We start from the raw sequence: 25558 nt of genomic DNA, 5'->3' as shown, positions 1-25558 counted from the left end.
AGCTGTTTGGATCGCACCGTGAGAAGCTGACTGTGGCCAGAAGTGGGATGATTCAGAGAAGAGCTAAGCGAGGCCTCTGTTCCCAACTCTACCCTCCTCCCTTCCAGCTTTTTGTTGTTGTTGTTGACCTTGTCTGAAGGTGTGGGTCCTCCCTAGAATTGGCCAACATTTTTCCTTTCTTAAAACAGTTCTGAACCTGAGAGCCAGCAGGAGATATGAATTTGGGACCCTTCTCGAGCAACATTGGAAGAATTCTTCCCATTTCCGAATCCGAGACTCACTGCTGGACTTGAACTTGCCCATGATGCGAAGCCCAGTCTCTTGGGCCAGGACAAAACCACACAAGCTTCCCTTCTTCACAGAGGACTTCAGGACACATTGCCTCTAGGAAGTTTCAGGGCCTTTCTTCCAACACAGGCTTCCAAACTGAGGCAGGGAGAAGAGAGTCCAGAAACAGCCAAGTTAGAAAAACATCTTCCCCTAAAAGCCAAAAGACAGATGTGGATCAACCTGATCCTGTTTCTGAGTCTCCATCCAGGCCCCTTGGGAGGAATTAGGGAAGGTGATGGGCATCCTCAGGATGGAGACAGGGAGATGTGCTATGGGTGGTCTCTTTCACCAGCTGTGGCATTTGAGGGGTGGCAGGGGTGGAGGTGGGGAGGAGGTGTTTGCAGGGGACGGACAGTGCACGGCATTAGCTACGGGGCTGTCATGGGGCAGACCGATCACACAGGTCTGAGAGAGGTTTATCCCTCCAGTCTACAGGCTGCAGTTTCCTCCTCAGCTGCAAACAAAGAGATCACATCTGCCTTCTCTGCCTCCCACCATCCACTGAGTTCCTCCCAGGAATGTGTAAGAGCCACAAGGCTAGATGTGGCAGTTCTTGCTCCTCATCAGATTCTCAGTACTTGGGGCATTATTGTCTATTAAGCGTCTGATCCCAGGATGTTGGGATGGAGTCCCACACTGGGCTCTCCACTCAGTGGGGAGCCTGCTTCTCCCTCTCCCTCTACCCCTGCTTGTGTTCTCTCTTTTGCTGTGTCTCTCTCTCTGTCAAATAAATAAATAAAGTCTTAAAAAAAAAAATTCTCAGGACCTGGCCCAAGGCAGGTGCTCAACAAACACCGGTTAGCTGACTGACTGACTGACTGACTGAAATGTGGAAAAGAGAACAGCCAACTCATGACCTTGTCAGAAAGTGCTTCCAAGAGAGGTCTTGGAAAATGACTGGGAGTTACTGGAAGGTAAGGAAGGGCTTTCTAGCCAGAAGGAACAGCACTTCTAATGCAGGTGGGCAAGAGAGTAAGTATTCTTGGGGTCTGTGGGGCTGCAGAGAGTCATAATGGTAGAAGTTTGGGGGAGGGCCGGGGAGCCCCTGATTCAAGTGCCTGGCCAACAGGAAGGTTGGAGGGCAAGCCCAGCTCCTTCTGCTCCCAGTGTAGGTCAGTGTCCAGCTGCAGCCTGGAAGCTAGGTCTCTCCCCACTGGGGTCTCAAGTTTCCCAGACGTGCATGGAGTTAGCTATCTTTTGGGCTGGGGGAAATCCTGAAGATTGTCCCAGGTGAGAAGGGGGCAGGGCTCAGAATGGGTACCTCCCTCATCCCACCTGGATGCATTCCCTTCAGTACCTCAGACACACCTCTCAGATGCCAAGCTATTTTCACTCATTTGCTTTATCCTGATGAGGCTATCTATCAAGGCTGCCAGGACCAGGGGGAACTGCCCTGGCTGGTCTAACTGGTTGGGCTGCGGGTCACAGCTCTGGCTTCCCTGCTCCCCTCCCTGTGCCCAGCTCTGACGCTTTCCTCTTGGCCCCAGGGGGCCAGTGCTCAGCCCTTGGCACCATAGCCCTCCCACCTTGAAGATATGACGGAAAGGCCCTGGAGCTGTTTTCACTTCTGCCTCTCTCCTTGCCTCCTGGATGTCTGCAGACTGAGGCAGTGCCACTGTCAAAGTGCTCTCATTGTAAGAAAACACTCTCCTGCTCCCCAGAGGGTGTCTGGAAGATGAGCGTATTGCTGATTGTCTGGGGAGCACTCTGGGAGTGCTGTGGACATTTAATAAGGATGGGGCAGGGATGTCCTGCAAAACGAAGGACAACCCCACACAACAATAGGATTGTCCCGACCCAAAACTCCCCACTGAGAGACACTGCATCTGGGTGACTTTCTTCAGAGAAGCAGAATTTGTGTCATCTCTGTGTCAGTTTCTCAAATTTTAGGAATGGTCTGGGGATCTTGTTGAAATGCAGATCCCAATTCAGCAGGACCAGGGTGGGGCCTGAGATTCAGCATTTTTTTTTTTTTAAGATTTTATTCATTTATTTGACAGAGAGAGATCACAAGCAGGCAGAGAGGCAGGCAGAGAGAGAGAGAAGAGGAAGCAGACTCCCTGCTGAGCAGAGAGCCCGATGCAGAACTCGATCCCAGGACCCTGAGATCATGACCCGAACCGAAGGCAGCGGCTTAACCCACTGAGCCACCCAGGCGCCCGAGATTCAGCATTTCTAACGGGCTTCCAGGTGTGCAGGTTGCTGGCTTCAGGACCACACCGCGCAGCCAGGCGCACAGCACAAATGGGCATGGGTGTTGTCTTAGGGCATTTGAGCTGCAGAATTTGTTCAACTGAGTATTGCCAAATATTTGTTCAGACTGGTGGCTTTCAAGCAGGAGTGGTTTTTGTCTCCTCCCCCAGGAGACATTTTTGACTGTCACAATGGGGGGTTGGGGGGCAGGGACAGGGCAGCTCCCGGCATCTGGTTGGTAGAGGTACACCACTAAATATCCTACAACAGACAGGACAGCCCCCTCGCAACAAAGAAGGATCCAGCCCAAAGTGTCAGTAGTGCCAAGGTTGGGAAATCCTGGCTTAGACAAAATTTTAAAACAATGTGAAATATATGTGTGTGTTACGTGACTTCACTGCAAGTGGGTGGCCCCGGCCACAGTGCCATAAACACATGTCATTGCCTGAGACTCAGGCCTCTGTGAGCATGAATGCATCAGAAGGACTGGCTGGGCGTGCTCCCGGAGAACCCACTCTGGTCGTTGTCGTGATACTTTAGGAGACTTGGAGATCAAATTTTAGAAAATCAAGGGCAGGTAGTGGGGTGGCAGGTGAGGGATAGGACATAGGAAGAACTCATAGGTGAATATGGGTCTGCCTGTATTTCATTTCTTAGCCCTGGGTGTTCATGGGCGTTACTTATATTGTTTTGAAATAAATAATTAACTAAACACAAATAGCCACAAAGGTGGGCCCTGCCTGGATCAAAGAGGAGAGAGGGCTATAGACCCAGGATTGTGATTAATCCAATGTACCTGGGGTTAAAAAAAAAGTGGATCACTTAGGAAGGGTGACTAATAATAAAGTAATGCCATTATACTCAGAGCAAAAATATCTGTGAGGGGGAGAGAACATGACAGATTATGCAAAAAGACAAAAGTAGGCATCTTGGGAAGAATGCCACTTGCCTCGGGTCTGACTCTCTGCACAGGTCTAGTGGAGGGGGGATTTGGAAAGCATGGAGAGGATAGGCCCTTTTCTCTTCTGTTCAGCTTCAGTCGTGCAGGGACCCTGAAGACCATCCCCTTGGGTGTCACAGCCGAAGGCCAATGGCTCCAGGTAGGATACTGACAAGCTGCTGTGCAGAGCCACCTCCCATCAGGCCACTAGTCAGGGTGCTGACCCCATCCCTGCCCCTCTTTCTCTCTGCAATCCACAGTCTGGCTCCTCTTGCTCAGTTATTCTGCTAGACCCCCAAGGGCAACTGATATATTCTCTGGTGGCTTTCTGTGTCCCCATAATTCCTCACTGTCTCTATGTCCCCTCTCTCCCAGTTATCCAAACTCCTCGCCCCCTCTCTATTTCTCGTAGAATCTCAAGCAGTCCCAAAGTACCTGGACTGTATGCTCTGTTTCAGACTTTCTTTCCTACCTGTCCTGTGTGCCCCCTCCCCAGAAACTTCTCTCAGAGAGCAGCTAATTGTAAACATCAGAGAACTTTCCTCAGTAATGCCAGTGGGTTTTTTATTATGGTAACTTCCCCATCTGCTGTCTATGCACTTTGACAGGAGAGATCTAGATAGCTAATGTCTCAGTCCAAAGAAATAAGTCCAGAGGTGTTCCTTCGTCTGTGGTGGGAGTTAAGAATCACCGATGCTGGGGCACCTGGGTGGCTCAGTTGTTAGGCGTCTGCCTTCGGCTCAGGTCATGATCCCAGAGTCCTGGGATTGAGACCCACATCCGGCTCTCTGCTCTGCAGAAAGCCTGCTTCTCCCTCTCCCACTCCTTTTGCTTGTGTTCCCTCTCTTGCTGTGTCTCTCTCTGTCAAATTAATAAATAAAATCATTTTAAAAAAAATGAATCACTGAATGTCAGAATGAGAAGACATCTTGGAGATCTTCCAGGGCAGCTCCTCAGGTGACAGACCAGGAACCAAGGTTCAGAGAAGTTCTTTGCCCAGAGTCACACAGCGTCCTGGGAGGGAGACTGGGGGAAGATTGAGAGAGAACACTACTCCAGCCCTTCGTCTCTATTTTAGTCCTTCACATAGTGACTCAGCCAATAAACCTTTATTGAGTGTTTGCTATTATAAGCCAGGCACTAACTGGGCAGTGGGGTCACAAATAAGATGAGATTCTTGTCCCCAGTCATCCCCCACCAAGTGGGTGAAGACAGCTGGGAGGGAAAGAAAACGGCAGTACCCACAGTGGGACTGAGTGGGTCCACAGAAGTACTAAGTGCAGCTTGGCCACACGGAGGCGGGGGGAAGCTTTGAGAGGGCCATCGAGAAATTTCCAAATTTCCAGAGCAGTTTTCTGACTGTATCTAGGGCTTTTCCCCATGACTCTCACTGAAGGGGGAAACAGGGCCCCAGGCCGTCTTAGGGACACTGGGTTTTTAACTGTCTTCCATCCATATCCTCACCTTTAATTGCAGAAACTACTGTGGGCCAGCTTGTCTCAGTTACCTGTTACCAGCCATCTTGGGCTGGGGAATTTCAGGCCGAATTAACTTCACTGCAGCCATCAGGACTCATGGCTTACCGAATGCTAATGACTCCTGCTTTCCTTTGCTAACAAGATGATTTCCTGCGATGGCTATGTGCCCTGCCCCAAGCAGTGCCTCACACTTTTCTCAGCCCAGTCATGACAGCTTCCCTTGCATCTGAGAGTGGTCATTTGATCTGGTCGTGACCCAAACAGAAGTCTAGAGAAGATGGAGATGGGAGAGACACAGTTGGCCTAGGCCTTTTGCCTTGCTTCCTAAGTTAGAGATAGATGTGATGTCTGGATCTGGGCAGCCTCCTGTGACCATGAAGTGAAAACAGAAAGATAAGAGTTAATATGCTAAGGGAAAGCAGAACAGAAATGCAGGAAGAGCCTGGCTGTATGACAGCATCATACACAGTTTTTTCCTGGGAGGGAAAACAGTTCCAAGGAAAAGCAGCCATCATGGGGAAGCTGGTGACTATACCATTCCAAAAATCCACCATATTATCACATCTCATGATCATCAACCAGCTCCCCAAAATTCTAATCTTACTATGGTTGTGAGGAAGCTGAAGGTGACTGAAGAGCTGATCTTTGAGTTTCACCAGCTATTTGTTCTTAAGAACGTGACTCCAAATGGATTCACACTAATGATATTTTTAGAGTGGCTTCATATAATTTTCACTGAATACTTTGTACATTGACTCTTCACCCTGTTAAAAGCTTGATTTGACTTAAGAAAAATGTAAAGAACACACAGTTTTGTTTTATTTTTGCTTGGGAGAGGTTAAATAAAGGAAAATGATGGTTTCGTTAAAAAAGGGGGAAAAATGACCTCACCAACCTGGAACTGCTACCCCCAGAATTCTCATTATGTGAAACAAACAAACAAACAAACAAACAAACAAAAATCCCTGTCTTGTTTAAGCCACTGTTTGTCAGGCTTTCTGTTACTTGAAGCAAAGTTCATTCCTAACAGAGATATCATCTGTTAATCAGTTGGGTTCCTAGCAGGAGACCAGTGACCGTAAATGAGACTTAATGGAGGGATAATTTATGATGGCAGGGACAGGATTAAAAGGGACCGATATAGGATGGTGAAGTACTCAAGGACCAGCAATCGTGGGAAAGCTGTTATCCCTGCTTCTGATGGGATGGGGATTGGATTTGTTCCTGGAGCCCATCGAGAATTACAGCAATGAGAGAGCCTGACAGGAAATGGGGCTGAAGATAAAGGGATGTAACCACTGACCTCCATGATGGTATTGAAGAATAAATACTCTAGCATCTCTCTCTTCTCACCTCATGGCCCCCTAACTAGGGCCTCCCAATAGCCAAACCCACTGGCAGGCAGAGTTCAAGAGCACTGTAGGATACAGTCCCTCTAGGACACTGCTGGGAAAACAGTAGAGAGAGAAGATGGGATAAGTGGGCCATATAGAGCATGTAATCCCATGCAGGTTTGTTTGGGGGTTTTTACCAGTTTTTCCGTTTTCTTTTATGTTTTAAAGATTTATTTATTTATCTGAGAAAGAGAGTGTGTGTGAGCAGGGGGAGGGGCAGAGGGAGAAGGAGAGAGACAAGCAGACTCCCTACTGAGCGCAGAGCCCTCTGTGGCTCAATCCCACGACCCTGCGATCACGACCTGAACTGAAAGCAAAAGTCAGACACTTAAGTGACTGGGCCCCCCAGATGCCCCCTGATTTTATTTTTAGGTGATCTCTACTCCCAGCACGGGGCTCAAACTCACAACCCAGAAATCGGGAGTTGCATACTCTAACGACTGAGCCAGCCTGCTGCCCCTCCAAGGCAGGTTTGTGATTTACTTGGTCCTTGTGGGATAATGCTGTTGGAAACAAAGAGTTTGCTTTGTAATCTACCAGTGGCAACCCTGGTGGACCCCTCCTCTCCCAACCACCCACACTGATGATGAGAGGTACATTAAGTCAGCAGGTGGTCCTTATTTGACTCCGCAGCGCAGAAGTTAGATGCAAAATAATGTATGCAGGTATAATAATTTCCTTCAGTGCATATTTTCTGGAAAAACTGTTACCCCGTTTTTATGATATGCCTCTGATTTCTTTATCCTTGCCTGCATGCTTCCATCATTTATTTGTCATTGACCATAAGTTGTCTCAAATTACTTTTGGAAGTAAGTGGAGCGGCAACAAGAAGTATTCACATACTTCTACCGGTGGAGATTGGGTTTGGTTGTGGGTGACAGATATTCAAAATAAGCATGGCTTGAACAAGATGGAGGCTATTGTTCTCTAAAGGATTGGCCTGGGGGTTGGGCATGGTGGCTCTACTCCACAAAGTTCTCAGGAGCACAGGCCTAGGGTGCTTGGCTGCTGGGCCTTTCTGTTAATCATTTGCCAGGAACTAGATGAAGGGCCCTTCAGTGGAGTGGAGGCACCAGCTCCAGGCTTCAACCCCTTAGCTAATCCTCACTCGGGCTCCACCGCCCAGGCTCTAGAGAGGTCCCGCCCCTTGGCCCAGGAACCCTCTGGACACCTGGGCTCCAGGAACTCTTGGGGCTTGCATGGACTTTGCATTCTACCGTGGGGAATAGCATGTGATAGTAGAGGAAGGGAGGAGAGAGTTGAATCAGGGTCCCCATTAGCCGCCATGGAAGGAGGGCTCCTTCAAAGGCAAAGGTCTTTGGACCTTTTTTGGGGGTCCTTTGGCTCCCAGGGGAAGGCAAGTCTGGTATGTCATTCCTTGGAATGTAACATCCTCAGAGGACTGTAGCTGGATTGTGCTGGAGCCAGTCCCCACGTGTAAGGAGACAGCCCGCAATGATATTAGTAGTTGATGAACAGTGTCGTTGTAGTTTTAATGATTATTAATGAGTTACCTTGCCTTGGCGTATGTCCTGCTTCCTGGATTCTCCACTCTACAGTCCCTGCTGTCTCCCTGGCCCACCTAAGAGGGGAAAGTTCAATACTACACGGCAACTATTTAAGAAGTGTGTGCCCTGTCCCAAGGCCGGCTCTTACCCAGCAAGCAGCTTCAAGTCTGCTTTAGGACAGGCCTGGCTGGGGCTTGGCATTGTCTTTTAACTTGGATCAGCCCCAGAGGGCTTCCTGGCCCTCTCGCTACCCTTCTGGAGGTATCTAGAGGCCAGGCTGAGCCTCCCAGGTTCCCCAAAGAGTCCAGAGCCCAGACCCCTACTCTTTCCTGTGCTGGGTACTAGAGGTGTGTCCAGATCAATCAGCGGGGAGCAGGGGCAGAGAAGGAAGGCCCCATAGGGCCAGGGCAGTGCCTCAGAAACCCCACCCTTCAGCCTTTGCTGTCAGACTAGGAACTATATATACCAGGTAACCACAGAAATTGGTATCTAAAAGAGTAGTAGTGATGGGTAGTGAAAGGGGGTAATTTTAAAAATTTTGCTTGCATGGCAGTCATATATTATGTGCTGGGACTGTCCTGGTCAAATCTGCACAAAAGCCTTTCTAACTTTGAGCATAGTACCAGTTGGAATCCTCCTCCCACTGGCCCTCCAGACTGCTGTGTTAACAGCCACTGTCCTCAGCAGCCAAGTGGTGGGTCCTCCTGCTTGTTCTGCCTCTTGGGGCTGAATCAGCAAGCATGCAGTCTTGCCAGCTGGTCCCTGATGATGGCTCCAAAGCTGACAAACTGGCCTTCCTCCCTCCTGACCTTCCACCCCAGGCAGAGGACAAGCCCCATTTCTCTGCATTCCTCATGCTTTGCTGAGGGGCCCAGGGAGGATTCTATGGGAACTGTGGGGCTATCCTGATGGGGGTGGGGTGGGGGGTAAGAATCTCAGCTCCAGGGAAAAGGTAGAACCATGGGCTATTCTAAGAAGTACCTGGTCTGCTTGTGAGTTTGGTGTTAAAGGGAAAGCGTTGGGCCTGAGGGAAGAACTTCCAGCTCTAAAATCCCACGATTCTGTGAAGGTTCCTGCCTTGCCTAGATAAGCCTGAGTGAAGAGTCTGAGGCAGGCTTAGCCCTATGTGGCCACTGTGGGTATTAAACTTCAGGCTTTACCCAAATACGCACCCCTCCAAGCAGGGCCAATCTGAAAGAAGCAGGCAGGGCTCCATGTTTAGAAATGACAAGAATTCAGGACCAGCCCACAATGGGCTATACTCTCCCTGCCTGTCCTCTCTGCTTGCGTCTCCCTTCTGATGTACTTCTGGCTCATTTCCTAGAAGCTCCCCACAGCTAATCCTGAGCCTTCTTTACCTATGGGAAGACATTCACACTGGCCACGTCACAATGGTGGTCTCTTCTCCTCCAGCAATTTCCATCAGAGTGGACAGAAGTGAGGAGCCCATCAGTGTATTCGCCCTGGTCATACAGAAGTTGGTTTCAGTCATACTATTCCAAGTTTTTGTGTACCCCCAGCTCTCTCTTGCCAAAAGCTCTTAGACGTTAAATCTGTCTAGTAGCTTGAGATTTGCTATCTACCCTAACCTTGCACTTTTTGGTGGAAACCCATGAAATCATCGTTCTGCTGTCCTCTCTGCTATGCTTCTATCATGGCACTTCTGCCCCCCACCCCCCAACCATGCTGTGTTGTCTGGATTTTAAGTAAAGCGAGGGCAAGAGCCTTGACTTCTTCATCTTTGAATCCTCTGCAGCTTTGCTAATCAGAGTGTGGTTTGCACTGTAATAAGAAGTCCAGGAGACTCCGTAAGGTTCGAGCAGCACCATCCTAGACACCCAGCCCAGTACTCTTTAACTGTTGGCTTGAGCCAAGAAGTGGGCATGTACAGCTATAGTGGCTAGAAGCAATGAACTTTTGAAATGACATATTTTGTGGGCCTGTTTTACTGCCCCCCATACTGTTTTACTGTGGGCCAGTTTTACTGTTTTACCATAAAGTCTTCAGGGTGGGGACTCTCTGGATTCCACACATTTCTCTCAGCTCATATTCAGTGGCCATTACCCAGGGAGGACGGGGGCTGGTATGTGGCCTCGGGAACCTGTTTGGCTCCAGTGACCTTGTCTTCTGCCTCTAGTAGGTGACCAGCAGAGGAGGAGAGAGATACAGGTGACACAGAGGACCAACAGCCCCCAGAAGCAGGGGAGCTCAGTTCAGGAAGAATCTTTATGATAATTTATAGAGATGGTAGCTCCTACTCCTCTCCTTCCTAGTCTCTGTCCATCATCCATCTTCTCCTCTTTTACTCACCAGCTCTGCTGGCTACATGGTCAAGTTCTTGGTGACACCTGAACCCTTCATTACACATTCCATACTAGTTGTGGCTTTTTAGTAAATAGAAAGGACCATGATAAGGCACCAACTAGCACTTGGTTTTGTTACTGCTCTCGACAAGATGCACTGTTTGGGCAAAGGCCTTCCAGAGGTCTTGGGCCTCAGGCTCAAGCCAGGGAAGAGTAAGCACATCCCAGATCTGGCATGCAAGGATGGACAATGGCATTGAGGCCACAATAAAGGAAAATAGGAGTTGCTCTGGAGAGAAGGTAGAAAATAAAGTAAGATCCCCTAAGAAAGTAACATTTGAGTAAAGACATAAAGGTTGTGAGGAAATAAGCCATGTAGATAGCTGAAAGGAAAATTATTCCAGTGCTGGGAAATAGCAAGTACAAAGGTCCTGAGCATGTCTAGATATTAGAGGTCCAGCATATAGATTATCTTGATGTGTATTCCATGTATACTTGAAAAGAATATATTTTCTATATAGTGATCAATAAATGTCAGCAAGATTAGGTTGGCTGATACTATTGTTCAAATATTCTACATCCTTACTGAGTTTTGTCTGTTGGTTCTACCGGGTGTTAAAATCTCCTACTATAATTATGGATTTATTTTTCCCTTTAGTTCTGTCAACTTTTGCTTCGTGTATTTTGAATCCCTGTTATTTAGGTGCATACACATTTTTGATAGTTATTTCTTTTGATGAACTGATACTTTCATCCTTTTTTTAAGATTTTTTAATTTGAGAGGAAGAGAGAAAGCCAGTGCACAAAAGTGTGGGGAGAAGCGGACAGAGTTTAAGCAGACTCTGCACTGAGTCCCCCAAGTGGCCCGATCCTTTCATCTTTATGAAATATTCCTATTTACCTTTGGCAATACTCCTTGTTCTAAAGTTTACTTTATTTGATATTAATACAATCAGGTTATTCACGATTAGTGTTTGTGTAGCATCTTTTTTTCCATCCTTTTACTGTCATGGCCTTTACTTTGTCCACTGTTTAAAGTACATCTCTTGTAAACAAACTTGGTTACATCTTACATTTTAGACTAGTTAGACAAGTTCTGCCTTTTCTGTGGCATGCTTAGTCCATCTTTATTTAATGCAGTTATTCATATGGTTAGTTTCATGTCTCCCATTTTGCTATTAATTTTTACTCGTCCCATATGTTCATTGTTTCTTTGTTCCTCCTTTTATGCTTGCTTCTGGACTGATTACTTGGTACTATCTCATTTTGTTGCTTTTTTTACTTTGTAGCTGGATATCTGTTTTATCTTTAATGATTTCTCTATGGATCACGATGTGCATCTTTAACTTCGTACAGGCTACTTTGGGTCTACATTATATCACTTCACAAATAATGTGAGAAACTTACTACCTTCCATTCACCCTTTCCCATCTTTTGGCTATTCCTCTCATCTACTTTACTTCTGTGAATTTGAAAAAAAAGTCCCATAATACATGGTTATTATTTTCTTCTTAAATAAATTAAGAAAATGATCTTTTCTATTTACCCATGGTATTTACCATTTCTAGTGCTCTTCATTCCTTCTGGTAGATCTAAGTTTCCAACTGATATCACTTCTCTTCAGCCTGAAGAACTTCCTTTAGTATTTCTTGAAATACAGTTTAGAAGAACAGCAAGGAGGCTGACTGGGCTGAAGCAGAGGGAATGAGGAGAGAAGGAGGAGATGGATTCTCGAGGTAATCAGGAGTCACTTACACTCACTGTTGTAGGCCACTGCAGGCTTTGGCTTTTAATTTGAGTGAGATGGGAAACAGTTGCATGGTTTTGAGCAGGGCAATGACACCATCTGGTGTGGGTGTTCACAGGATTGCTCTGGCTGCTGGGACGAGAATAGACCAAAAGGGGCAAGAGAGGGAATTGGGAGGCCGGTTGTTGCAACAACCCAGGCAAGGGATAATGGTGGTTTGGGGGGTAGCAGTGATATAGTGAGAAGTTCCAAAATCTGGATACATTTTGAAGGCACGGCCAATGGGGTTTACTGACAGATTGGATGTGAAATATGAGAAAAAGAGGAGGTGAGGATGACATCAAAGTTTTGGCCTGAGAGACCAGAAGGATGGAGTGGCCGGTTGCAATGGGGAAGATTGAGGAGGGGCCGGTCTGTGGGAAGTACCCTTTCATCATCTAAACAGAGATGCTGAGTAGGCCTTTGGTCTACAGTTCAGGGACAAGAAATGGGCTGGGCTTATACATTTTTTTTTTTTTTTTTTTTTTTTTTTTGGTATAAGTGAATGAGTAAATGTGACACGTCTTTGTTTCAACGTAATAATAGATGATATTTACTTTGCCAGGCATTGGACATAATTCTTACATTCTTACTCATTCAATCCTCATAACAACCCTTACAGTTGGGTTCTATTACTATCATCCACAAAAAGGAGGTGTATTAGTCAGTCCGCTAGGGCTGTCTTACAAAATGCCACAGACCGAGTGCCTTAGACAAGAGAAACTCTTTTCTCACGCTTTTAGAGGTTGGAAGTCCAAGACCGAGGTGTCAGTCAAGCAATTCACTGGCTGTCACTTTGGTTCCTCTGAGGCTTCTCCACTTGGATGCAGATGGCTTTTTCTTCATACACGTGCATTCCCAGTGTCTTCCGTATGTCTTAATCCCCTCTTTATACAGGGACACGGGTCAGATGGGATTAGAGGGTCACCCGAATGACCTCGCTTTAATTTAATTACCTCTTTCCACTTACAGTCATATTCTGGGGTGCTGGGAGTTAGGGCATCGATGTAGGAATTTGAGGGTGGAAACAATTCAGTTCATAATAGGAGGTATAGAGAGATTGGGCAATGTTTACAAGGTCAGCTGGTCAATGTTGGAACTAGGATCTGAATTCAGCAGGTCTGACTCGTAGCCAACTTACTCCACACAGTCTAAATAGTCTCCTGAGCAGTGCTGTTCATACCTTGGTATAATTTATTCTTCGCCCGTAATAGCCTACTCTGTGTGTTCCCAATCCCTTATCTGAACCGTCAGAGACATATACTATGGGTCACATTCCATGTTATTTTGCTACCGCCTTCAGCAGGATCTGGGCCAGCACTCCATAAGCAAGTACTGATCTGGCAGGAAAACGTAGTAATAATCACCCAAATGAGATAGAAATCACAGATAGCGTCACATCATTTTCATAGGCTTTGATGCCAAATACGTTACACATGTGGCAATTTTTGGTTTTGTTTTGTTTTTTTTGTTCTTGGGTTTTGTTTTTGTTTTTATTGCTTAGATTTTGGCCTTTGGATTTCAGATAAGAGATTATGGACATGCGCCTAGAGTTCTCTTCCCTGTGGCTGTAACTGTCCTTCGGTTTTATGCTCTATTTGCCAATTGTACTTAATCACTTAGGAGCTGCACTCCACTGAAGCAGTATTTCCCACGATGGCCAACCAAACATGTACTGTGTGAAGCCCCTTGCAGGAGAGGGGATGAAGGGCAGTAAAGAGAGAGCTTTGGGCCCATGGCTTTGGTTATAGGTGGAAAAGCCCCTTGGTCCTTGGGAAGAGGTTGTGGTTGAATGTTACCCCAGAGAAGCTGGAGCTCCTCCTGTAGGGAAGGCCACAGCTCCTTTCTCGAATCAACAGCTGATCCTAACAGGGCCTTCTGGTTACGCCAAAAGGTTTCCAGGTGTGGACCTGCAGGCCTCAGGGCAAGCTGTAGGAACCCAGAGGAAAAAGGACCTTTCCATAGCATTCCAGATTGGCAGCTGCCATCTTGGGCCCAGTGTGGGCAATCCTGTGAGGAGAGAAGGCACCTGTAGCAATGCCATGTGGGTGATGCTGGCCTGAGGATCACACAGGATCTGGAGACCTTGCCCCCAGGGCTCTGCCCTGGGAAGACCAAGTAACTCAAAGTTTAAAGGCACTGAGTTCCTTGAAAGTGAAATTTGGGGCCAGAGTTCAGGGCAGTCAAGATTTCCCCGTAACCCAGGGGAAGCACAGGCCCAGCTGTGGATCCTGCCTTACATGCTGTCCCCTCCCACTTCCTCCAGGCTTGTGGGGCAGGGTTCTGAGTGACAGCCTATTGGATGCAGGGAGCCAGTAGAAATCTAGACTTTAGAACTATCTGTCTGGCTCTTTCCAGGAGTCACACTGGTCAGCAATGGCCAGAGAAGAAAGGGCTCTGCGGCTCTGGGAGACAGTGTGAAACTTCAACGGTGTGCTGTAAAGGTTGGTGTTCTAGATCAGGGCCAGATTCCCCCACATTCCCAAATCTGGGCCTCTGCCCACCTCCGTGGAGATTTCCTTGCAAGGTCCCATGCTGTTGACATGCTCTTGCATGCCACCAGTGTAACTGTCATGCAGATTCTCTTGGGGGGTGGGCACTGCCTATGGGGTGCCCCCTCTTCCCACACTGGTGTGCTCTCTGCAGCCTGGGAATCCTGTGGGGCTCAGGCCCACCTTAACTCCATGCTCTTAAGAGGGAATCATTGAGCCATGGTTTCCCCTGGATCTTAAGGGAGAAGGAAGGGCAGTTGGATCTGGATCTGGAAGGGGAGAAAAGGGGAGAAAGTTGGGAGAGCAGAGAGATCAAGGGAGGACACTAGGTCTCTCTTGCACTAGGATTCTGGTCCTCCCTGGAGCACAGCCAGCAGCATGGTCTGCCTGTGGTCATGTCACCTGTTTCCCACAGGCCAGTTTTTAATATTGGGGTTGATTGCAATCACCACTGGGCACCCCAGTTAATTCGTTGTGTATGTTTGCATCTAAGTGTATGCAAATAAGTGCAACATATGTGGCGATCCCAAGAGTCCTGGTGTTATTTTTGTTCAGATTCCCAGGCTGGGAATGTGGGGTTCATGTGGGCATCCGTGTGGGCTAGGGGGATTTAAAAGATGGGACCGTTTCCTTTTTTTAAAGAAAACAGCTCATTTTCCTTCTACTTCCTTTTCTTCTTTGTTTTAGAAATTCAGCTCTAGACTCTGTGAGAGAATGGAGAAATGTGAACCCAAACCCAAAAATGAAAGCACAGAAGAAAGCCCCAACCTCACATGGGAATGGGTCCAGCCTGGGAGGCACTGTCTCCCCTGTGAAGCAACAGTATCACAAGACTGTCATATTATTTTTTACATTAATAATTCTAGAATTAAAATAAATTTTATGTTCGGGGGCACCTGGGTGGCTCAGTCATTAAGTTTCTGCCTTCAGCTCAGGTCATGATCCCAGGGTCCTGGGATGGAGCCCTGCTAAGCAGGGAGCCTGCCTTTCCCTCTCCCACTTCCTGCCCGCCCCCCCGCCCCCGCTTGTGGTCCCTCTCTCACTGTGTCTGTCAAAAAAATAAATAAAATCTAAAAAAAAAAAAAAAAAACGACAAAACTTATGTTCTGTTACTTAAAATTCTAAGTTATGGACTGGGACTGTAGATTGTAATTGAAAGTGAGTTAAACCACCAGTTTGCTGCAGCCCCCCGCTGGGGAATTATCAGAGAAGATTTACTTAACATGTAAATCTTACTCTGTTCTTAATTAGTAAAAGCTCTGAAAGATACAGACACTGAGTCAGAGGGACACTGGTTCTGGGGGGTCACAGAGGAGACTCGGACAGCTGACCGTTCATACCCCTGCCATTCCTTCCCTTTTCTGGGAAAGGGAAGGGAAACAAACATTTCCTGAGCATCTATGTGGTTGGCAACATGCTAAGGACTTGCATGTTTGTCCTCTTGTTTAATCCCTGTTTTTTTTTTTTTTTTAAAGATTTTATTTATTTATTTGACAGACAGAGATCATAAGTAGACAGAGAGGCAGGCAGAGAGAGAGAGAGAGGGAAGCAGGCTCCATACTGAGCAGAGAGCCCGATGCGGGACTTGATCCCAGGACCCTGAGATCATGACCTGAGCCGAAGGCAGCGGCTTAACCCACTGAGCCATCCAGGCGCCCGTAATCCCTGTTTTTTATAAACAGATGAAGAAACTGGGACTCTAACAAGTTAAGTAATTGACAAGGGGGCACAGCAGGATTTCTGTGCGGAAGGATTCCAAACCTCACCCTTCTTTCACTACTAACTACTTCCTTGAAACAGCCTATAGCAGAGGAAGCTCCTGCTTTACCAGCAAGCCCAACTGAGGAGCCTGCTGGCTCTTTTCCCTAATTGCAGGCAGGGTTAGGGGTGAAAATCTACTTCTTCCAAAGGTCTCATTTTGTACAACCACTTATACAGGGTGGCATATAGGCACTAGGTCACCGTAGCTTCCATTTGACTTCATACTTTGCTAAACTGTTGGATCAGGAACCACACTTTGAAAACCACTGTTTAGAAAGACTCCTGAGGCAAAAGCAACCGTTAATAATAACTACTAGCATTTATCAAGTGCTCACTATATGTCAGGCACTTTGGTGTCAAACATTTATATGTTATAGTTTTATTTATTCCTATAGTAATCATATTCTGTATATGATTTTTAGACAAATTACATGCTACTTTTTATAATGCTACAGATATTTTATATGTGTTAGGTTTGATTCACCAACTAGAACATGAACATTCTGAAAATTTGGCCAACTTTTTTTTTCCATTCTTTTTTTTTTTTATTGGTTTTAAAAAGTTTTTATTTATTTATTTGTCTGAGAGAGAGAGAGAGAGAGAGAGCATGAGCAGGGGGAGCAGCGGCAAGTACGGGGGAAGCAGGCTTTCCGCTGAGCAGGAGTCATTCTTTTTTTTAAATATATTTTGTAAGATTTTATTTATTTATTTGAGAGAGAGACAGAGAAAGAGAGTTGGGGGGAGGGGCAGAGGGAGAAGCAGGGAGCCTTGCTAGGGGCTCCATCCCAGGACCCTGGGATCATGTATGACCTGAGTCAAAGGCTGATGCTCAACCGACTGAGCCACTCGGTGCCCCTGTTTTTTCATTCTTTTTTTGGACTTTCTTTCCTTATCCCGTGGCTGCCACACAGTGCTGAACACATAGTAATAGCTATAGCTTATTGAGCATCTGTTATGTTCCAAAGCACTCTACTAGGGTGACTTGTATAGTGTTTTGCAATTTCTACTCCCAGCAACCATGTGAAGAGGGTACTATAATTATTTCCACCTGACAGTTACTGTAACTAAGTTCAAAGAAATTAATTTATTATTCCCAAATTACTGGTAGGTGTCAATGCTGGGATTTGAATCCCCATTTGTCTGTCTCTGAAGCCCTGTTCTGACCCTGTTATTCTGGCTTCTTAACTGATTCACAGCATTATGTCTGGCCATCTAATTAAATCCCCAAGGAATCCTGGCTCCTTTTTCAATGGCCCCTGGGTGCGAATGGAGAGGTGTTTGCAGGGGTGGAGGGAGGTGTCTTGATGACTTGATGATGCTGGCTAGAATGGAGGGGGAGGGCGCTAAACAAGACCCCTTGACCTCTGCAGTTTTTTTTTTTTTTATAAAGATTTTATTTATTTATTTGACAGACAGAGATCACAAGCAGGCAGAGAGGCAGGCAGAGAGAGAGGAGGAAGCAGGCTCCCTGCTGAGCAGAGAGCCCGATGCGGAACTCGATCCCAGGACCCTGAGATCATGACCTGAGCCGAAGGCAGCGGCTTAACCCACTGAGCCACCCAGGCGCCCCAACCTCTGCAGTTTTTATTTCCCCAAACCAAAATACTTGGCACATAGTTGATGCACAATAAATATTTATTTAATTTAATTTATTATTTTAAAATGACTTATTTTGGGGCACCTGGGTGGCTCAGTGGGTTAAAGCCTCTGCCTTCAACTCAGGTCATGGTCCCAGGGTCCTGGGATCGAGCCCCCGAACATTTGTGTTTAAGTTTTTGTTTAAGCATGTTTCCCATGCTTTTTTTTTTTTTTTTTAAAGATTTTATTTATTTATTTGACAGAGAGAGATCACAAGTAGGCAGAGAGGCAGGCAGAGAGAGAGGAAGGGAAGCAGGCCCCGTGCTAAGCAGAGAGCCCGATGCGGGCTCAGGACCCTGAGATCATGACCTGAGCCGAAGGCAGCGGCTTAACCCACTGAGCCACCCAGGCGCCCCCCCATGCTTTTTTTTTTTTAAGAATTTATTTATTTATTTATTTATTTATTTATTTATTTATTTGATCTGAGCCGAAGGCAGATGCTTAATCCAAAGGCAGAGGCTTTAACCCACTGAGCCACCCAGGCACCCCAAGTTTGCATACTTCAAATAGGCGCATTTTATAGTAAGCAAATTACATGGCAGGCAGTGGGAAAGGTAGACAGGAGATTATACGTCTTGGCTTCTTAATACTCCTATTATAGCTTGGGGCACATAGTATGTGCTCAATTAATAGTGTAAAGTAAATAGTTTCTTTTCAGAGAAGAAGTAATCATGATTTTGGTTAAACTTATTGGAGACATGTAGAAATAGCAAGAGATCCCCATTGCCAAGGAACCAAAAAAGATCAAATAAAATGATGTGCCCCAAATATAAGACTAAATTATTTCTTAGAAATCACATTTCGGGGCACCTGGGTGGCTCAGTGGGTTAAGCCGCTGCCTTCGGCTCAGGTCATGATCTCGGGGTCCTGAGATCGAGTCCCACATCGGGCTCTCTGCTCAGCAGGGAGCCTGCTTTCCCTTTCTCTCTCTCTGCCTGCCTCTCTACCTACTTGTGATCTCTGTCTGTCAAATAAATAAAATCTTAAAAAAAAAAATAAGAAATCACATTTCAAAGATAATGACACACACTCTTTTGTTTCAGTACCAAAGAAATGGAATACAGAAGGTCTCTGCCTTCAAGGAATATTTGAGCAATAAACATTTAAGCAAAAACTTCCTTCCTGCAGACAAGGAAAGTGGTAGACTGCTTTTCAGGGAACTACATTCTAAACCCAAAGCCACATTGAGATTCTTTTTTTTTTCCTCCCTTCTGAGAGTTTACTTAGTCCAAGGGGCAGTGAAGTTCGTAGTCTATGACCCTGTCTCAGAGTGGATATAAGCTGAGGAAATAGTTTCTCCCTGAAGTTAATAAGAATTTATGCCAGGGGCTTATACAGAGGTCAGTTTCGTAAGAGGGGTTAGGATTGAAAACTGATTCTACTCTGAAGCATCTGGGAATTTTTGATATTTTTCTCAAGCTGTGAAGTCCAGGATTGATCGTGACATTTAATTTCTCCATGAAGTGTTTACATAGCCCTAGATAATGCTTAGGAGTCTATGAAACCTGGAATAGTCTCCATAACCAGGTCTGATCTGCGGGGAGAGCTCAGAGTAGAGGTCCTCCTTCATTTCTTAGAGGTGAATTACATCTAGAACAGGTTTAGTGAACTACCCCCTCCCACACACACGCACACACCAAGCCTTGGGAGAGAGAGCCTGACTGGCCCTATCATTACACCCTTCCACGTTGCAGTTTGACCTTTTTTTTTTTTTTTTAAACAAAGTAAACCAGTATTGGTCATTTCAGGCCAAGCTGGTCCCAAAACAGCTTGGCATTTATCTAAAGCATTGTTTCAGGTGCCCTAACCCCTGCCAAGGAGTAAGTCAGGTTGGTGGTGCAAAGAGCATCTGAGAGCTGGAGAGATCCATTTGGCACAGTCCGCTCGCGCTCTCTCTCTCTCTCTCTCTTTCTCTCTCTCTCGCGCACGAGCGCTTTCTGGATGAAGAGACAGTGATAACCCCACTCATAGAGCCATTTCAAACGTCACTCAGACTCAAACCATTTTCAAATGGGGATGATAACATTAAAGGAAGCAGCTTCTCTACACAGATTGAATTCTGCTAAAACGTTGAATGTTTTATGAGTCCCTTTTCTGAGCTGACGGTGGCTGCTTCAGAAGAGAGAGGCCAGACAGAAGTGCCCAGTGCAGGAGGAAACCAGGGTAGGAAGAGAGATTAAGGAAATAAAGGAATAGTGCTGCAAGGGGGAGAGAGAGAGAGAAGGAAGTTGGCAGAGAGGGACAGAAGTCCAGGACGAGCGGGAGCAGAAGTTCAGGGCTGAGGATCTATCCCCCGTTCCAGAAGATCTCATGGTGAATGTAGGAAGGGAAACCAAGCCAAGTGCAATGTGTCTGCCAATCTAATAGGCTCGAGACACCACAACAGACATCCTGGCTGTGCTGGCAGGCTCTTTGGCACCTTGGCCCAGACACGCAGGTACTTGTCTTTGAAAGGCAGGTGCAGGGTAATGGTGGCTGCGGGGGGACTTGTCTCCTGCATCCAAGAGGACTTTTTGTCTGAGCCCTGGGATCTCTGGTTGATCGCTTTGGCTGGCAAGGCTCCCCTCCCCCATCGGGCAGCATTTGGAAATGAGACAAGGGGCTCCCGTTGGTCCGGTACAAATCCTATCCAAGCAACAGACCATAGTTCTCCATCCAGGCACGCACCTTAGCCTTAACCCACAGGGCCGTTGTAGGGGCAAAAGATAAGGCCCTGTGCTGAGTGTAGGCAAGGATAGAAGTAGGAACTGAAAATGTGCCCCAGGGCCCATGCCGGCTACTGGACCACTTCCTGCAGGGTGATGCAATTGCTTCTGCTGCAGGTGGTGGTGGGAGTGGTAGCAACTGAGAGAGGCTGGAATTTACCTTGCTAGACTGACTGCCTCAGGCTTGGCCTTCCTGTTCTGGGGGCACAGGGGCCAGGGTGCTATTGATGGGGAAGGGGAGTGAATTCCATCTTTGGGGGAAGGACTGGATGTGCCTTTAAGGCAATAGATATAGGGGACTGGAGCCCTGGCTTTCAAGGTATCACAGGTTGGCCTCCGATCATTGTGCTGTTTCCTGCCTGTCTTTGTGGAGAAGGGACCTTAGTTTCCTTGAGTGTAAAATGGCACGGATGGCAACAGCTCCCTCTTGGGTTCGTTCAGGATTAAATGAGCTGCCTTTTGTCTAGTCTCTAGCATTCCATAGGTGCTTACCCAGTGGGACTTGTTTGGGTTATAACTCAGGGACCTCTGGCAGAATTAGGATAAGAGGCTCATGTTGACCCCAAAGTCCTAAGCCCCACCAAGCCAGCCTGTTTACGGAAGGCATGTCCCTCTGAATGAGGACACAAGAGTGGTGGAGGGCACCTGTTGATGGTAGAGCTGGGAACAGAGCTCAAATCTCCTTGCATCTTTCTACTCCACCTGAGGACAGGTGAGCCTTGGAAACAGGGAAGAAATGGGGCCTCGGACATTTCCAGGATAACTCTGTGTGAAAGAAGGCAGGACTGCTTCGGGGGAGGCTGAGGCTCCCTGGGAAATCTGTCTACCTTTAGCTTTTTCAGTTGCAGCACTCCCTGAAAGACCTTCCTCCTGTCCCCAGTTTCCCTTTGAGATGTGTATATGAGGGTTTGTGTTTGGGAGGGAGGGTACAGATAGGCTCAAGGATTCCCCCAGGGATATCTGTATTTCCAGCCTCTGATGTGGAGCCTAGAACATGGTGTATGCTCAGTAGATATGTGATGAACTCACACCTGGGAGATGGAACCCCTCTGTCATTGCCTGATAGTGACTTTTCTCCCACTCCAGGATAGTAGGACTAAGGGCTTGGCTGGGAAAGAGATGATCCAACTCATCTTCTTGGTCCTGATCCTTTCAAGCACCAGATTCAAAACCCAGGAGGCTCTAGACCCAGAGAAGACTGCTTCCCAGCTCTTCCAGGTGGCAGGTTTCCTTGATAGCAATCAGCAGAACATTCTAGCCTCAGCCGAACATTTCTGAGGTTTCCCTGACAAGCCCAAGGAGTAGAATGTACTAATGTCCTGGTGTACCTTTGCCCAGGAAAATGGGGGTGTCCTGGGTGAAGTAGAATAAAAGGAGAGTATTTTGGTTGGACCTATTCATTCCTTGGCAAGATAAAGCCTACATCTTTTCGGTGGGCTGGGGAGCAGTTTGGGGGTGGGGAGGGGAGCTGAGGACACTGCCCCCTGAGGGCCATGCTTGTAGCTTTCCTATAAATGTGTCTCCACAGATGTTCTGTCAGGTTCAGCCAGGAGGAGGGTGGTCTGAGGGTACCAAAGACCTGGCAGCATCACCTTTGTCTTCTAGGAGGAGGCTCAGCTGGTGAGGTGAGACTCAGGGAAGGTCAGCCATCCCTAGTGACAAATACAATGGAGAGAGGACATTTATGGAAATCCTCCACTGCAGGGTTTTTTTTTCCCCCACTCCCCAACATGACACTATTCATATTTTTAAATCTGGAAGTGTATATTTATTCATTCACTGCAAACTGAAACTGAATGTGTGCTAAATGTCATAAATCATGGGATCCTGGACTTCACCTTGTCTTTTAGGTTCCACTGAGCTTTCGCATGGCAGCCTCGCTCTGCCTCTTCCTTTCCACCCACGTCTGGAGCTCTAAATGTTTTCTCTTTAGCACCTGCTTTTTCTCTTTGCATCCCACTGAACCAGAGATGAGCAAGAAGTGAACTCATTGACTGGGAAATCAAGTCTCTCCACTTGCTTACCCAATTAGCAGAAACCAGTCTGTCTATTCAAGTATATTCTCCTCTCTCTCTCTCTCTCTCTCTCTCTCTGTCTTTCTCTCTTTCACACACACACACACACACACACACACACACACACACACATTGCAACTCAGAAGAGAGCAACTGTTCCTTTGCAGACAGATGGAATGATGCTCTGAGAGATAAATTCATTCTGTTAGAGCAATTCCAGCAAGAGAAGGACACTCAAATCTTCTGGGTCCCTGGTCTTTCTTATGGGTACGATCCCTCCTGGAGGGAGTTAAGAGGCAAGGGGGGGGTCAAGCACTACCCCCACCAAGACCCCCACCATACCCATAAATCAGTTTCCAATCGAACCCCTCCTTGGGGGTTGAGTTACAAACCTCAGCAACCCCAGGGCAGTCTGCCTGGTAATTCCTATTATTCAGCTGTCAGCTGGTTTTTTTAAAAACCTCCCTTCCCAGTGATCCAGTTACCAGAGTTTTAGAGCCCATTCCTTGTCTTAGAGAGAAATCCTATAGCCAGGTAAAACAATGGAGAGGGCCACTGCCTGCTTTCTATAGGGAGCTGGGTTTTCTCTTCTGTTGAAAGCAGCCTCCCCTTAACTCTTTGCATCCCTCCCAGATTGTTGGCTGGCCCCTTTCCGAGCAACTTTGCCTTTCTCCAGGGACCCTCCTCCTACAGCCAGCATCAGTCAGCAGAGGAGAAAACAAATGGCTGAAAGGGATGGGAAGAGAGAGAGAGAGAAAATTCTCCAAAATAGATTTCTGCTGCCTCAACTAGAGTGCCGCTGTTAGTCAGTTGGTCACCGGGTTCAGAGCCCAGATCTCCAGCCAAGCAGGTCCTGATAGCCTGTACTAGAAGGGGAGGAACGGTACAGAGGGAAGGGTCTGCTTTGACAGTGATGAGAGGTGGGGAGTGAGGTTCCTGACCTCCCTGACCCCTTTATCCCAGACAGTCTTTTCTGGTCCCTGCAGCTCAGGAGGCTGGGCCCCTGCTGCTTGACCTTAGAGGCCAATAGCGCAGGAGGCCAGGCCACTGGGTGTCCTTCAGAACCAGCCTGAGAGAGAGGCTGGGAAGGCCTGGGAGAGAGGTCTTAGAAGCAATGTCACTAGAGGGTGTGACCTTCCTCCCAGCTATTCAGACCCACCAAGATGCCCCATTCCCCTACACTGGTGATTTTTAACCCTTTATAGGGTCACGGGCCCCTTTGGGAAACTGTTGTAAGTAAGCTACGGAGTCACCCCTCAAAATGTTTGTGTGAGCCCATGTACACAGTTCAGCCAGTTTCAGGGGTTCATAGCCCCTAAAACTGAAGAGACTCTGGTGAGTCTGGCAAGTACATGGATCCCAGGTAAAAATTCTGCTCTACCATCATCCTTGCCTTGTGGACCTAATTCTGCTGTGATGGAGCAGACAGAGCAATAGCAGCTTGGAGTGGGGGTGGGGACTCGGGGGTGGAGACATGGGGATGGAGAGGTGGGGATTGGGGTGGGTAAAGAAAATGAGTATGACAACTGTCCTCTAGGGCCTGTGCTGCCTGAGAAGAAAGGTTCAGAGCTGCTCTGTCCTTCAGTTCCATTCTTGAGCCTAGGTAATACCCATAGTCATCACCGGCTAGCTTGAGATATTGGCCAAGGAGGAAAGCCATTAGGAAGAGAAGGATGGTAGGAAGGTGGGGAAAGAGGTCTGTGCATGGTGAATGTGGTGAGGGCTCCCCAGTGCCCTGTAGGGAGGCTGGGCTTGGTTTCCTCATTTCCCCACATGTGGCATGAATGTGAGGTCACCCTGACCTGGTGACACTCCCTCTTGGCCAAGTCTCCTGGTAAAATAATATACCTCCTTTCTGGACATCCGTCAACTCCTGGGGAACTGGGCTGCTGGCCAACCTTGACTCTCCCCTCTTTCCCTTTTCCCTCTTCTCTGGACTTCGGAGATAGTGTTTTCCTGCCCTACTAATCCCAACCCTCTATATGCCTGGTTGGCTCTCTTTCAGGTGCACTTTGAGGGAGCTAAGGAAAGAATGGGTAGGGGGAAAGGTGCAAGGAGATTTCAGGCTCCTCTGGGGTAAGAGTCCCAGGTCCACTTAACTTAAATTTGTCTGAGTTTACAACCAGAGAGAGCAGTTTGGTGGTCAGAGGAATGTCTGTCTCTACAATCCCTGGGGTCAGGCCCATCATTGACCACCTAGTCTGTTACAGGGACTGGCTTGCTCTCATTGATTTCTGGCTTCTTTTATCTTTCCTAAAATGCAGACTTGGTCAAGTCGCTCATCCTCTATAAAAATCTTTGCTGGCTCCCTTTTGCCTCCAGTACAGATTCTCCAGCCTGGCATTGCAGGGACACCTATGTATTCAGACCTGAATCCACCTGAATCCTGGGGTGCACCCAAACACCCCTCCTCCAGCCTGCCCGGCTCCCAAGACAGATTGTCCAGTTCAGCTCTTTATTCTGCTGCCCCTGGCCTGGGTTGCTTTATCTGGTCTTCCTTATTGAAAAATTCCCCCATCCTTCAAGGCCCAACTCAAAAGCGATCTCCCTGAAGCTTTCCCCAATGGAATGCTTTCTCAATTTTTCTCCACCTTCCAGCGGTCATTGTTCCTAAGAATTAACACATTTCATGCTGCATTCGACATGCATTCGGTTATTTTCAAGTCTTCCTCCGGGAGGAAACTGTAAGCTTTCTGAGGACAGGCACCGGGTTTTGGGCTTCTAACCCAGTTATCTGGCACAATGTAGGTATCCAGTAAATGTTTGTGAAATGGCCTGGAGACTCCTTTACTGATAGTACGCGATCTTCGGGACACATCTCTGGATGCTGCCATAAACAGGATGGGTGTCAGCTGCTCAAGCAGCCCCTGTATTTTTTATCTTTCCTCTCCTCAGCCAGATACTTAATCTGTAAATGTCCACGCCCACTCAAGAAGAGGACATGAGATTCCCTTCGGATGTGTTTGATCTGATTGTCACTCATCAACGGCGCCAGACGCACGTGTTCTCACGCTT

General features: G+C 47.3%; 1 long non-coding RNA gene across 1 annotated transcript; it reads left to right on the top strand.

The window, feature by feature from the left end:
• Window positions 1–11831: 11831 nt before the first annotated feature.
• On the top strand, window positions 11832–15316 carry LOC131998697 (uncharacterized). Its single transcript, XR_009398826.1, has 3 exons — window positions 11832–11882; window positions 14291–14376; window positions 15112–15316. It is a non-coding gene; the product is annotated as an uncharacterized LOC131998697 (long non-coding RNA).
• Window positions 15317–25558: the final 10242 nt, after the last annotated feature.

The sequence above is a fragment of the Mustela nigripes genome, chromosome 13 (assembly GCF_022355385.1).
Source record: "Mustela nigripes isolate SB6536 chromosome 13, MUSNIG.SB6536, whole genome shotgun sequence".
Lineage (NCBI taxonomy): Eukaryota > Metazoa > Chordata > Mammalia > Carnivora > Mustelidae > Mustela > Mustela nigripes.
Note: the sequence above shows the minus strand (reverse complement) of the source record. Positions and strands in the feature narration are given on the sequence as shown.